Source organism: Ambystoma mexicanum, chromosome 4q, assembly GCF_040938575.1.
Source record: "Ambystoma mexicanum isolate Mex_15411 chromosome 4q, UKY_AmexF1_1, whole genome shotgun sequence".
Taxonomy (NCBI): Eukaryota; Metazoa; Chordata; class Amphibia; order Caudata; family Ambystomatidae; genus Ambystoma; species Ambystoma mexicanum.
In genome coordinates this window covers 73,394,977-73,408,972 of record NC_090928.1, presented here as the reverse complement: position 1 = coordinate 73,408,972, position 13,996 = coordinate 73,394,977, and positions in this window count along the sequence as shown.

Here is a 13,996-nt window from a genome sequence, read left to right as displayed (position 1 = left end):
CCCCAGCAGGCAGCATGCCAGCACCTGCAGCACCACACATCCCCACAATCTTGGCCACTGAAGGCACCGTTTCTGCAGGGAGCAGCAGCATAGGGGAAACAACTGCCATAGCAGCATGCTCATACAGTGAGACCGATGAGCCAGATGCAGGATGCCCCACTGAGCAGCTACATTCCCCCTGTCTGTACCGGGGCAGCCCCCGGGAGGAGCCCACACAGGGGCATCCAGGAGAAGGGGACTGGCCTCCCACCCCATGCCCTGCAGAAAGTCTGCAGGAGGTGAGCAGCCCCTTCGCCACACCATCTGGAATGGGCATGGCCCAGCAGAGTGAAATTTCCCTTGAGGAGATTGTTTTACGTCAGCAACAACTGTCCACGCTCCTCAATGAGCATGCTGCGGAATGTGGGGGGGCTAGGGCAGCCATAGGTCTTCAGATGTAGTCTTGTGATGGGACCGGTGGAGGCAACCATTATTCGGAAAACAGCTAGAAGTCGCTGATTTGACGGTATAGGTCTGAGTCTCCATTCAATCATGCAAATAGACTCAAGGAGACTCAGCTCCCCTTTATTTTATTTATATATAGCTCCGCATCAGCTTGAATTAGCAACCCAAGAAAACCTCCTGCAGTCCGACTCTCTACAGTTTGAATGTGAATAAATGCACACGTGCTAGATTGTAGAGCCAACAGACAGTTTAGCAGTTTAGCAAGTTGCCCCAGAGCTCGTGGGCTGAAGAGCTTTTGCAATGCTGTTTTCCCAATTTTTATGTGTTCTCTGCTGGGAGGGATTGCGGTGTTATTGGCAGAGAACAGACATCAGGAATAAGGGATGGGAAGTACCAAGTTCCGGGCGCACAGGCAGTTAGACAATGTACGGTACAGAGCTGAAATGATTTTAGAATGTGGCTTTCGTTGTTTTCATTACATACGTGTCCATTCCGCCTAAGATATTCACAATCATATTTACACAGATAAGTAACAAGGGCAAATGACGGTTCGCACCAGTATCAGGGACACAGTGTAAAATGTAGCAAGTAGTATCAGTCAGTTGTTACAGAGCCCTCCCCAGTCTTACCACAATTTTCGGTCAGATCTATTCCCGGACTTTCCTCTTCCACTGAGCCTTGATAAAATAGTTCAGGGTGGGACCTGGTTGCATGACGCAAGCACGGTGGTAACATGTTGGAGATGTGTAGTAGTGCCCCAAAGGGCTCAACAGGCTCTGCAAACTCGAAGGACCCGAAGACCCAAAGACTCTGCAACTGAATCCATGGCCAGCTTTTGAAGGAGGTTTGTGATGCACCAGTCCAGCAGCTCCAACAGCAAACAAGTACCAGAAAATAGAGTCAGTCGCCCAAAGACTCTGCAACCTACTCCGCGCATTGTAATATGTTGTCATAGCATGAACCTTGCTAAGGAGCAACAGGGCACTGCACAGGTCATCTATCAAAACATTGGCCGCGAGAATTGAACAAGTCATCAAGTAAACATTAGCAATAATGAGCACAGTACAATATACAGATTAGTTCTTTCCTAAACAGAATACAAATGATATTAAAACCATATGTGAATGTGTATTGATATTCATGCTGGTCTCAAGGGTGTGTTGTGTCTTTTGCAGAACATTAACTCCCATCTGAGAGCATTAGTTTGCTTTTACACATAAATGATTGTTCAATAGACTCAAAGGGCCTCATTACGACCCTGGCGGTAAGTACCGAACATTACCGCCATGGCGTAATTAACGTTTACACCATGGCCGGATGCCGTAAAATGTGGCTCATTCCGACCCATCGCGCACGAGCATTACACCATGGCGGTAATGTCAAGAATGCAATGGCGTAAAAGACCCCAAATCGGCCCCTACCGGCATTGTACGCTGCGCAAGGTGCACTACCGCCACCCATTTTAGCGGTCACCGCAATTAGCGGTGACCGCAATTAGTGGTCCCCGGAAATAAGCAGAAGCGGAAGTAGCGTCATCGCGGCGGAACAGGAAAGAGCACGGCGGCCATCTTTAAAAACACAATCCATTTCCATCCTCCCCAACCATACCACATCTGACCCTGACACCCATCCAAACCCATCACACACCCAAATACCTAGCTAAAAATGCCCAAAGTTGTTAAGAAGGCATGCGATCGGCAGCGCCAGGAACGCTTCTCCCGTGAGGAACTAAGCATGCTGGCGGAGACACTCCAGGACAATGCGGCGGTGGTGTTCTCTACCGAAATGACCAGGGCGGCGATTGCCAAAAAAAAAACCATATGGGCCATGGTGGCACAGCATGTCAGCGCAGTGGGGACCGTACCCCGCAACCCACAGCAGTGCAGGAAGCGGTGGGATGACTTGAGGCTCTGCGTCCGAAGCATCATCTCTTCCAATCGCAACCTGGCCCAGGCTACCGGGGGAGGAGCAGACTCCCCAATAAAACTCCAACCGTGGGAGGAAATATGTGCGGAAAGCATCGAAGGCGTAGGAGGGATGGAAAGAGGAGCGCCGACATCAGGCGATGAAGGTAGGTGCCCCAAATCAAGACATGCTATAGTCACTGACGTCCATTAATGTGTAGCACAATGTTGCCCTAGAGTGTAAATGCAACACATCAGCTGGACACTGCCCACAGCCACATGCGACCTCCACCCTGTACACATGTAGCATGCACACCCTAACTGCTGACACCCACATACCTCCATCCATCATCCACACAGAAAGGAGACAACCTGCATGCCCCTGCCTCAAATGTGCTTCATCCAGTAACCAAAATCTGGTGAATCATTGCCATTCCAATGTCCGCAGACCCATCAATAACGCTATCCCTCCTTTGCCCCACCACAGGCTCCGAATCCAACCACGAGGATGAGGACACCCCTGCCTCAAAAGCAGCCAAGAGGGCCAGGACCACCATGCATAGACCCTCCACCTCAGCTGCAGTGAGGAAGACATCGCAGCAGGCAGAATCATCTGCCAGCACACAGGACAGCCCACCAACAGGCACCCCAGCAGGCAGCATGCCAGCACCTGCAGCACCACACATCCCCACAATCTTGGCCACTGAAGGCACCGTTTCTGCAGGGAGCAGCAGCATAGGGGAAACAGCTGCCATAGCAGCATGCTCAGACACTGACACCAATGAGCCCGATGCAGGATGCCCCACTGAGCAGCTACATTCCCCCTGTCTGTACCGGGGCAGCCCCCAGGAGGAGCCCACACAGGGGCATCCAGGAGAAGGGGACTGGCCTCCCACCCCATGCCCTGCAGAAAGTCTGCAGGAGGTGAGCAGCCCCTTCGCCACACCATCTGGAATGGGCATGGCCCAGCAGAGTGAAATTTCCATTGAGGAGATTGTTTTACGTCAGCAACAACTGCCCACGCTCCTCAATGAGCATGTTGCGGAATGTGGGGGGGCTAGGGCAGTATTAGGTCTATAGATGTAGTCTTGTGATGGGACCGGTGGAGGCAACCATTATTCGGAAAACAGCTAGAAGTCGCTGATTTGACGGTATAGATCTGAGTCTCCATTCAATCATGCAAATAGACTCAAGGAGACTCAGCTCTCCTTTATTTTATTTATATATAGCTCCGCATCAGCTTGAATTAGCAACCCAAGAAAACCTCCTGCAGTCCGACTCTCTACAGTTTGAATGTGAATAAATGCACACGTGCTAGATTGTAGAGCCAACAGACAGTTTAGCAGTTTATCAAGTTGCCCCAGAGCTCGTGGGCTGAAGAGCTTTTGCAATGCTGTTTTCCCAATTTTTCTGTGTTCTCTGCTGGGAGGGATTGCGGTGTTATTGGCAGAGAACAGACATCAGGAATAAGGGATGGGAAGTACCGAGTCCCGGGCGCACAGGCAGTTAGACAATGTACGGTACAGAGCTGAAATGATTTTAGAATGTGGCTTTCGTTGTTTTCATTACATACGTGTCCATTCCGCCTAAGATATTCACAATCATATTTACACAGATAAGCAACAAGGGCAAATGACGGTTCGCACCAGTATCAGGGACACAGTGTAAAATGTAGCAAGTAGTATCAGTCAGTTGTTACAGAGCCCTCCCCAGTCTTACCACAATTTTCGGTCAGATCTATTCCTGGACTTTCCTCTTCCACTGAGCCTTGATAAAATAGTTCAGGGTGGGACCTGGTTGCATGACGCAAGCACTGTGGTAACATGTTGGAGATGTGTAGTAGTGCCCCAAAGGGCTCAACAGGCTCTGCAGACTCGAAGGACCCGAAGACCCAAAGACTCTGCAACTGAATCCATGGCCAGCTTTTGAAGGAGGTTTGTGATGCACCAGTCCAGCAGCTCCAACAGCAAACAAGTACCAGAAAATAGAGTCAGTCGCCCAAAGACTCTGCAACCGACTCCGTGCATTGTAATATATTGTCATAGCATGAACCTTGCGAAGGAGCAACAGGGCACTGCACAGGTCATCTATCAAAACATTGGCCGCGAGAATTGAACAAGTCATCAAGTAAACATTAGCAATAATGAGCACAGTACAATATACAGATTAGTTCTTTCCTAAACAGAATACAAATGATATTAAAACCATATGTGAATGTGTATTGATATTCATCCTGGTCTCAAGGGTGTGTTGTGTCTTTTGCAGAACATTAACTCCCATCTGAGAGCATTAGTTTGCTTTTACACATAAATGATTGTTCAATAGACTCAAAGGGCCTCATTACGACCCTGGCGGTAAGTACCGAACATTACCGCCATGGCGTAATTAACGTTTACACCATGGCCGGATGCCGTAAAATGCGGCTCATTCCGACCCATCGCGCACAAGCATTAAGCCATGGCGGTAATGTCAAGAACGCAATGGCGTAAAAGACCCCAAATCGGTCCCTACCGGCATCGTACGCAGCGCAAGGTGCACTACCGCCACCCATTTTAGCGGTCACAGCAATTAGCGGTGACCGCAATTAGTGGTCCCCGGAAATAAGAAGAAGCGGAAGTAGCGTCATCGCGGCGGAACGGGAAAGAGCACGGCGGCCATCTTTAAAAACACAATCCATTTTCATCCTCCCCAACCATACCACATCTGACCCTGACACCCATCCAAACCCATCACACACCCAAATACCTAGCTAAAAATGCCCAAAGTTGTTAAGAAGGCATGCGATCGGCAGCGCCAGGAACGCTTCTCCCGTGAGGAACTAAGCATGCTGGCGGAGACACTCCAGGACAATGCGGCGGTGGTGTTCTCTACCGAAATGACCAGGGCGGCGATTGCCAAAAAAAAAACCATATGGGCCATGGTGGCACAGCATGTCAGCGCAGTGGGGACCGTACCCCGCAACCCACAGCAGTGCAGGAAGCGGTGGGATGACTTGAGGCTCTGCGTCCGAAGCATCATCTCTTCCAATCGCAACCTGGCCCAGGCTACCGGGGGAGGAGCAGACTCCCCAATAAAACTCCAACCGTGGGAGGAAATATGTGCGGAAAGCATCGAAGGCGTAGGAGGGATGGAAAGAGGAGCGCCGACATCAGGCGATGAAGGTAGGTGCCCCAAATCAAGACATGCTATAGTCACTGACGTCCATTAATGTGTAGCACAATGTTGCCCTAGAGTGTAAATGCAACACATCAGCTGGACACTGCCCACAGCCACATGCGACCTCCACCCTGTACACATGTAGCATGCACACCCTAACTGCTGACACCCACATACCTCCATCCATCATCCACACAGAAAGGAGACAACCTGCATGCCCCTGCCTCAAATGTGCTTCATCTAGTAACCAAAATCTGGTGAATCATTGCCATTCCAATGTCCGCAGACCCATCAATAACGCTATCCCTCCTTTGCCCCACCACAGGCTCCGAATCCAACCACGAGGATGAGGACACCCCTGCCTCAAAAGCAGCCAAGAGGGCCAGGACCACCATGCATAGACCCTCCACCTCAGCTGCAGTGAGGAAGACATTGCAGCAGGCAGAATCATCTGCCAGCACACAGGACGGCCCCCCAACAGGCACCCCAGCAGGCAGCATGCCAGCACCTGCAGCACCACACATCCCCACAATCTTGGTCACTGAAGGCACCGTTTCTGCAGGGAGCAGCAGCATAGGGGAAACAGCTGCCATAGCAGCATGCTCAGACACTGACACCAATGAGCCCGATGCAGGATGCCCCACTGAGCAGCTACATTCCCCCTGTCTGTACCGGGGCAGCCCCCAGGAGGAGCCCACACAGGGGCATCCAGGAGAAGGGGACTGGCCTCCCACCCCATGCCCTGCAGAAAGTCTGCAGGAGGTGAGCAGCCCGTTCGCCACACCATCTGGAATGGGCATGGCCCAGCAGAGTGAAATTTCCCTTGAGGAGATTGTTTTACGTCAGCAACAACTGTCCACGCTCCTCAATGAGCATGTTGCGGAATGTGGTGGGGCTAGGGCAGTCATAGGTCTATAGATGTAGTCTTGTGATGGGACCGGTGGAGGCAACCATTATTCGGAAAACAGCTAGAAGTCGCTGATTTGATGGTATAGATCTGAGTTTCCATTCAATCATGCAAATAGACTCAAGGAGACTCAGCTCTCCTTTATTTTATTTATATATAGCTCCGCATCAGCTTGAATTAGCAACCCAAGAAAACCTCCTGCAGTCCGACTCTCTACAGTTTGAATGTGAATAAATGCACACGTGCTAGATTGTAGAGCCAACAGACAGTTTAGCAGTTTATCAAGTTGCCCCAGAGCTCGTGGGCTGAAGAGCTTTTGCAATGCTGTTTTCCCAATTTTTCTGTGTTCTCTGCTGGGAGGGATTGCGGTGTTATTGGCAGAGAACAGACATCAGGAATAAGGGATGGGAAGTACCGAGTCCCGGGCGCACAGGCAGTTAGACAATGTACGGTACAGAGCTGAAATGATTTTAGAATGTGGCTTTCGTTGTTTTCATTACATACGTGTCCATTCCGCCTAAGATATTCACAATCATATTTACACAGATAAGCAACAAGGGCAAATGACGGTTCGCACCAGTATCAGGGACACAGTGTAAAATGTAGCAAGTAGTATCAGTCAGTTGTTACAGAGCCCTCCCCAGTCTTACCACAATTTTCGGTCAGATCTATTCCTGGACTTTCCTCTTCCACTGAGCCTTGATAAAATAGTTCAGGGTGGGACCTGGTTGCATGACGCAAGCACTGTGGTAACATGTTGGAGATGTGTAGTAGTGCCCCAAAGGGCTCAACAGGCTCTGCAGACTCGAAGGACCCGAAGACCCAAAGACTCTGCAACTGAATCCATGGCCAGCTTTTGAAGGAGGTTTGTGATGCACCAGTCCAGCAGCTCCAACAGCAAACAAGTACCAGAAAATAGAGTCAGTCGCCCAAAGACTCTGCAACCGACTACGTGCATTGTAATATATTGTCATAGCATGAACCTTGCGAAGGAGCAACAGGGCACTGCACAGGTCATCTATCAAAACATTGGCCGCGAGAATTGAACAAGTCATCAAGTAAACATTAGCAATAATGAGCACAGTACAATATACAGATTAGTTCTTTCCTAAACAGAATACAAATGATATTAAAACCATATGTGAATGTGTATTGATATTCATCCTGGTCTCAAGGGTGTGTTGTGTCTTTTGCAAAACATTAACTCCCATCTGAGAGCATTAGTTTGCTTTTACACATAAATGATTGTTCAATAGACTCAAAGGGCCTCATTACGACCCTGGCGGTAAGTACCGAACATTACCGCCATGGCGTAATTAACGTTTACACCATGGCCGGATGCCGTAAAATGCGGCTCATTCTGACCCATCGCGCACGAGCATTACGCCATGGCGGTAATGTCAAGAACGCAATGGCGTAAAAGACCCCAAATCGGCCCCTACCGGCATCGTACACTGCGCAAGGTGCACTACCGCCACCCATCTTAGCGGTCACCGCAATTACCGGTGACCGCAATTAGTGGTCCCCGGAAATAAGCGGAAGCGGAAGTAGCGTCATCGCGGCGGAACGGGAAAGAGCACGGCGGCCATCTTTAAAAACACAATCCATTGCCATCCTCCCCAACCATACCACATCTGACCCTGACACCCATCCAAACCCATCACACACCCAAATACCTAGCTAAAAATGCCCAAAGTTGTTAAGAAGGCATGCGATCGGCAGTGCCAGGAACGCTTCTCCCGTGAGGAACTAAGCATGCTGGCGGAGACACTCCAGGACAATGCAGCGGTGGTGTTCTCCACCGAAATGACCAGGGCGGCGATTGCCAAAAAAAAAAGCCATATGGGCCATGGTGGCACAGCATGTCAGCGCAGTGGGTACCGTACCCCGCAACCCACAGCAGTGCAGGAAGCGGTGGGATGACTTGAGGCTCTGCATCTGAAGCATCATCTCTGCCAATCGCAACCTGGCCCAGGCTACCGGGGGAGGAGGAGACTCCCCAATAAAACTCCAACCGTGGGAGGAAATATGTGCCAGCACAATAGGCATGGAAAGCATCGAAGGCGTAGGAGAGATGGAAAGAGGAGCGCCGACATCAGGCGATGAAGGTAGGTGCCCCAAATCAAGACATGCTATAGTCACTGACGTCCATTAATGTGTAGCACAATGTTTCCCTAGAGTGTAAATGCAACACATCAGCTGGACACTGCCCGCAGCCACATGCAACCTCCACCCTGTACACATGTAGCATGCACACCCTAACTGCTGACACCCACATACCTCCATCCCTCATCCACACAGAAAGGAGACAACCTGCATGCCCCTGCCTCAAATGTGGTTCATCTAGTAACCAAAATCTGGTGAATCATTGCCATTCCAATGTCCGCAGACCCATCAATAACGCTATCCCTCCTTTGCCCCACCACAGGCTCCGAATCCAACCACGAGGATGAGGACACCCCTGCCTCAAAAGCAGCCAAGAGGGCCAGGACCACCATGCATAGACCCTCCACCTCAGCTGCAGTGAGGAAGACATCGCAGCAGGCAGAATCATCTGCCAGCACACAGGACGGCCCCCCAACAGGCACCCCAGAAGGCAGCATGCCAGCACCTGCAGCACCACACATCCCCACAATCTTGGCCACGGAAGGCACCGTTTCTGCAGGGAGCAGCAGCATAGGGGAAACAGCTGCCATAGCAGCATGCTCAGACACTGACACTGATGAGCCCGATGCAGGACGCCCCACTGAGCAGCTACATTCCCCCTGTCTGTACCGGGGCAGCCCCCAGGAGGAGCCCACACAGGGGCATCCAGGAGAAGGGGACTGGCCTCCCACCCCATACCCTGCAGAAAGTCTGCAGGAGGTGAGCAGCCCCTTCGCCACACCATCTGGAATGGGCATGGCCCAGCAGAGTGAAATTTCCCTTGAGGAGATTGTTTTACGTCAGCAACAACTGTCCACGGTCCTCAATGAGCATGCTGCAGAATGTGGGGGGGCTAGGGCAGCCATAGAACAATCTACAGAGACCCTAAGGGCCGAAATAGAGCGCAGTACGGAGACCCTGAGGGCTGCAATGGAGTCCACCTCAAGGGACATTTGCGGGGAACTTGCCGCCATGCGTCGTGTGCTCACAGAGCTGTCCCACACCCTTCAGGACATGTGTGCCCGTGAGCAGCCAGGGACATCCTCCACTGCAAGTTCTGCCCAGAGCAGCCCTGTCCGACGATCAGGACGGAACCTGCGCTCCACAGGCAGCGGTGCCCCGGGGGCCGGGAGAGGGGGCATGTAATAGCGTGTGCCCACTGTCACAGGCATCTTTAGCCACTCACAGGGTGTGTGTTGGGGTGTTCAGGGGGGAGAGGGGAGGGGGAAGGGGGTGTGTTGGGGTGTTCAGGGGGAGGGGGGAGGGGGTGTGTTGGGGTGTTCAGGGAGGACGGGGGGGGTGTTGCACGACAATTTACAATTGAAATACACATTTTCCTTTTTCCCAAATCACATGTGTGGACATTTTCATTGAGTATGTAAGTTCTTTATTGGTGTACAGTCCACAGTGTGCATGTCCCAGAGACACACAGTTCCCCAAATGCCGTCTCCATGTGTTACACACCAGCCGTCTGTGCTAGAAGCATTGGTTGATGATATCTTGACGCATTACACGCCCCTCCTGTGCATCGCCTCCTCCATGAGGTGCGGCCCCATCTGCGCCCTCCTCATCCTCATCGTCAGGTGGTTGCATTTCTGCGTCAGGGGGCAGGGGCACATTTTGTCTGATGCACATGTTGTGTAGCATGACACATGCCATGACCATCTTTGCCACCTTCTCATGGCGGTACAGGAGTGCACCACCAGACCTGCTGAGGCAGCGAAACCGTGCCTTCAATAGGCCAAATGCCTGCTCAATGACCACACGGGTACGTGTATGTGCACGGTTGAAGTCCTCCTCGTGCTGGTTCTGTGGGTTCCGGACTGGTGTAAGGAGCCACCTCTTCAGGGGATAGCCTGCATCACCTGTATGTGGGCGAGAATGCATGTGTCAGTCATGACGTCTAATTCAGAACATGATGTGCCACCATGGCTTGCATCCAAATGTTACTTTGAACCACTTCTAAATGCACTAATTGATTCACACTATGCGACCCGTATATGCTCATGGCTCTCATGGCCTGTTTTGCATGCCATCAACCAATGTATGCAGAGGGCTCGAGTGCTTTGTGAGTGCCCATCCACTGTGTTCGTTCATGCCGTTTGTTTTGGGGGCCTGGCACGTGTCCTGTGATGTCAATGCTCACATCATTGCAACATTGCTGTCAGCCTCATCATGACCCCAGTGAGCAATACTGATATTGATAGGGACATTTTGGGTGCCCTGCTGTCTGTGTAATGGTGTGTTGATGTTTCTGTCCGTCATGTGCCTCCTTCGTGCGCAGTTATGGGGGACAGGCCTTTCGGTTGATGGTGTTTGTTGATGTGCATGTAGGTGCATTTCGTAGAAGTCAATGTGGTCTGAACTGGTACAATGCACTTGCAGATGGTTGTGCCATAGTTGGGACACAACCTCATTCACATGGAAGGGCTGCATACATCAGGTATTGGGTTTACTGGTGTTGGGTGTAGTTTGGGTTGCTTTAGGGTATGATCTGGCTCCGTTGTCTCTGCTACTCACAGGCAGGTGGAGTATGCATCATTCCCCCACCCCCTTTCAGCCAGGTGGAGTATGCATCATTCCCCCAACCCTTTCACCCAGGTGGAGTATGCATTGGTACGTCATTCACCTACCCACTTCACATTCCCATGGTCATGACATTAGACTCACCGAGTAGCCAGGATCGTGGGCCTGCATGTTGCTCCATGTAGCGTGGTATTGTGGAGTTCCTCAGGACCATTGAATCATGGGTTGCTCCGGGGAATCGGGCACAACAATGTGTGATGATCTTGTTGGAGTCACAGACCATTTGCACGTTGATTGAGTGGAATTGTTTCCGGTTGCGGTACGGTGCCTCCATGGCACGTGGAACCACCAATTCACATGGGTGCAGTCGATGGCACCAATGCAACCAGGTATGCCGGCTAGTGCATGGAAACCCACTTTGGTGTTTGCAATCTCCTGGGCAGTCCGTGGTAATGAGATGTGGTCGTCTGTGTGCTTGAGCAGGGCATCGAGCACTTGGATAAGCGTACGTGAGAATAATGGTTGTGAAATGCCATGCAAGTGCCCCACTGTGTACTGGTAGGTGCCTGTGGCCAGGAAGTGGAGTACAGACACTACCTTCAGTAGGGGTGGGATGGCGGTTGGTGTTTCTATCATGCTGACGATGTCGTTGTGTGTCATGTCTACTATGGCGGTGATGGTGTCCCGGTCCAATCGGTACAGGGTGTGGATCTGCTCAGCAGTGAGGTTGAATGGACTGGCTCTGATGCATGGGATTGGGGGCTGCCTGCGTGATGGCACTGGCTGTGCTAGTGGGGCTTGCTGGCCCTGCCTTGCCCTCCTTCTCCTCCTGCATCTCCTCTGTGCTGCCTGTTGTTGTTGTTGTAGTAGCACTTGCATTGCTATCAGGTCCTCCAGCCCCAACATTGCTAGTCCTATTGGTATCTTTGTGGAGTGTGACTGGGTGTGGGAAGGGGTGGGGTGTGCTCTTTTTGTACTTCCTGAGTCTGTATTGCCTCCACCTGTGCTGTTCCTGTGCACCTGTGGCAGCTGGATTCACTTTACATGGCCATTTACGGTTGGTTCGCGATGGCGTAATTAGCGCCATGGCGGTAAGGAACTTAACGGCTGGGTGATGGCGTTAGGTGCATGTCCGCTTGGGTCGGCATTTGCGTGCCTTTCCGCCATGCCGGTAATTACGGTGTGGGAGGTCGCGTGCGCGCGTCCTTGGAGCAGTTAGCGGCAGCATTAACTACGATGCCGCTAATGGCATCATAGTTAACGGTCACGGGTCAGGATCGGACCTGGCAGAAAATGATGGTGGTAATCATTTACCGCCATCATTTTTCACTTACCGCCAGGGTCGTAATGAGGCCCAAAATGTTTGAAACTTTCAACCAAGAATGAGGAAAAGCTATAGTGGCCTGGTCTGTGGGTTGTGGCACACTTGAGAGAGTCCCTTTCACAGAGGAGAATATCCATGTGCATATCAGCCTGGTCCCACCAAAAAAGGGAAGTCCAGCACCAAAATGCTCTGCAATCCCCTCTTGACAAGAATACAATAATCAACCACAGGCATGTGGTTATGGCTATTGTGCATCATTAGTGGGAGGCAGCTGGCTCTCTAAGCAGCAGAGATGAATGGCTCCACGTGTGAATTACCGCAACACAAATTGGGTGAAATCCCCAGTGTTACACATACAATCATAAAATCATAAAATGTGAGAAACTCTCAACCAAGAACATGCAATCCTGTACATGGCATGTGGCCCACTTGTGAGAATTTCAACCACATTTTTGCTCCCTGTACCTTTCTCACAGGAGAACATCCATGTGTATCTCTTCGCAGCCCTACGTGCAAGGGCAGTCCAGCACTGAAAGGCTAGTCAATCTCCTCTGAACAAGAGTACAGGCAGCTACCGCAGACACGTGTTTCTCCCTGTGGACATCATCAGTGAGGTTCAGTTGACTCTCTAAAGATATGATCTCCAACACTATTCAGAACAATGACAGGAGGGCTTTGGTACACAACCACAGCAATCCTAGACCATGAATCACTTGGAAATTAAAAGGTTTTCCAGATGAAAGTCCCCTTGCAAAGTGCAACCTGCAATGGGGCAAAAGCCACCCTTCACAGCAATCCCCTTGCCTATTCCACTTGAACAAAATCCCAACAAACTGACATGATAGCCCTGGACATTCAAAGTGGACCTGCCATTCGGACGACCACACTACCACTAATGCCTTAGGACGTGTAAATGATCCTGGCACCTGAAATATTACATTGACACAAGAGGACCTACATTTATGACATGAGACCGTAACTCGATTTAATAACAAATGAGAGGAAATGGCCCGTACTTTGCGGGAGATCAACAGAGTTAAATAAATATCCATGTCAGATTAGTCAGTGAATAACACTGTGCAGTCAACATATCAGATTGAGTTCCCCTGGCTTCTGCAGGAGATTTGAAGCAAGTACTGTTTCCCATTGGTGAATTATCTTCATGATCTGGCTCTACAAATTGCATCATTTCAGTGCACGGAAAGGTTGATGGGTGGTTGGCAAGAGAAAAATGAATCCTGTGCATCAGTGAATATCATCAAAGTAGGACAGTACGTCAAACTCTGCAGTAAGACACCTCTGTAGTTTAATGCACCTTCTGGAGAGATCTAGGTGCAACCTTCAAGTCCCAGGTTTGAATCTGGGTAAGAAGAATTGAGCCTTTAATCCTTCTGAAGTTGATCAAATTAGCAAAGTTCAAGTGAGGAATTATAAGATTGCATGTCGGACCAGCAGAATCAGTTACATGTTAGGCATGCCTGGGTCTGCTGTTCATCTTTCAGAGGTCAACATATTGAGTAGTATTGATGTTTATAATATTGCAATATAGGAAATTCATAACAGGGATGAGCCCCTGAAAGGCCAATAGGA